Source organism: Myotis brandtii, unplaced genomic scaffold (genome assembly GCF_000412655.1).
Source record: "Myotis brandtii unplaced genomic scaffold, ASM41265v1 scaffold663, whole genome shotgun sequence".
Lineage (NCBI taxonomy): Eukaryota > Metazoa > Chordata > Mammalia > Chiroptera > Vespertilionidae > Myotis > Myotis brandtii.
In genome coordinates this window covers 551,510-553,046 of record NW_005370572.1, presented here as the reverse complement: position 1 = coordinate 553,046, position 1,537 = coordinate 551,510, and positions in this window count along the sequence as shown.

Here is a 1,537-nt window from a genome sequence, read left to right as displayed (position 1 = left end):
ACTTATATAGTTTGAACAATTTACTTTTCTCATCCATAAAATGAGATAATAATATATATTTTTTCAGACTGCTATGAGGAATAAATGAGATAACTAATCTCAAGTAACTAGCTCAAGTTAGCTGAGCTAGTCTGTCTATTCTCTTGACCTCATCTGATGCCTTCTGAAAATGAAGTATTCAAAGTACTGACTAGATAAGGAGTGGGAAAATTACAGCCCACAGACCAACTCAGGCTCACTGCCTGTTCATGTAAATAAAGTTTTATTGGAACACTACCAAACTCATTCATTTATGAATTGTCTATGGTTTCTATCACACTACAAATGCAGAATTGAGTAGCTGTACCAGAGACTGTATGGCCCACAAACCCTAATATATATACTTACTTTAGAAAAGGATTGCTGCCCTCTGGACTAGATTAATTTATAAGCTGGACAATTTAATTCCTCATATGAATCTAGTCGTGGATTTATTTTCCTAGAACAGGTCAATATGGTATTGTGTACAGTTGTAGATTAAATTTCCTCTGTGAAGTGTTAATTGGAAACTTGAGGTTAAAAGATCACTGCCTTGGTGTGACATTGCCCAAGATTTTCCAATTAGTTATGCAGCAAACTAAAGGACAACCAAAAATGATGCTCTAACTCTACTCCTGAATGTCCTAAATAAGCATTTGTATATTCACTTGATTCATTCCACAAACATTTTTTCAAATGCCGATTTTATGCCAATGAATTGTGCTAGGCACTGAGGATATGAAGATAATAAGGTACAGTCTTGTATTCCAGATGCTCACAGTCTAGCAGAGTGGGGGAATATTGCAATAAATAAGTAACTACAATACAGTGAATTAACAGCTAATAGATGTATAAGCATACACACTAAGAAAACTGTGGGAAGAAGGTAAGAGAAGGTGATATCTGAGCAGAACCTATTTGAGTCTTTGGCACAGAGCATCCCAGAGTGAGAAGCTCAGCACATGGACATATGGAAGCCGAAACCAACAAGAGCATCAACAAAGGATCTAGCAGACCTCCGTGTAGGTGGAGTGCTTTTGTTTGAGATTCCAGATAGCATCTTGGTCTGGATCCTGTTTGGATCCCTAGGTTTATTTCTGGTGAATATCATGGCATCTTTTTTGACTCAGAAGTTTGCTCCTCAATAATACCAAAATTTATTCTTTGTTAGACAGGATTTACTTCTTGTTTCCCAGATCTGGACTTGCCCAGAGCCATGCCTGCTTATCCCTCACCCCAAGCTTTAGACTTGCTCTTATCCTGCTCTGATGTGCTCACCTCTATACTCACTTCTGACACAGATGTACCAATGAGCTTTGCCCTGCTTATATGATCCCAATCTCAATTTGTTCCTGTTGAGTGGAGTGTTATAGAAAAGAAGGATTTTTTCAAGGAGCAAATGCCGACAGTTATCTACACTAATAAAAGAGAAACATGGTAATTGGCGTATGACCGCTACCCTTCCCATTGGCTACTCAGCATATCCTTATGCAAATTAACTGTCAGCCAAGATGGCGGC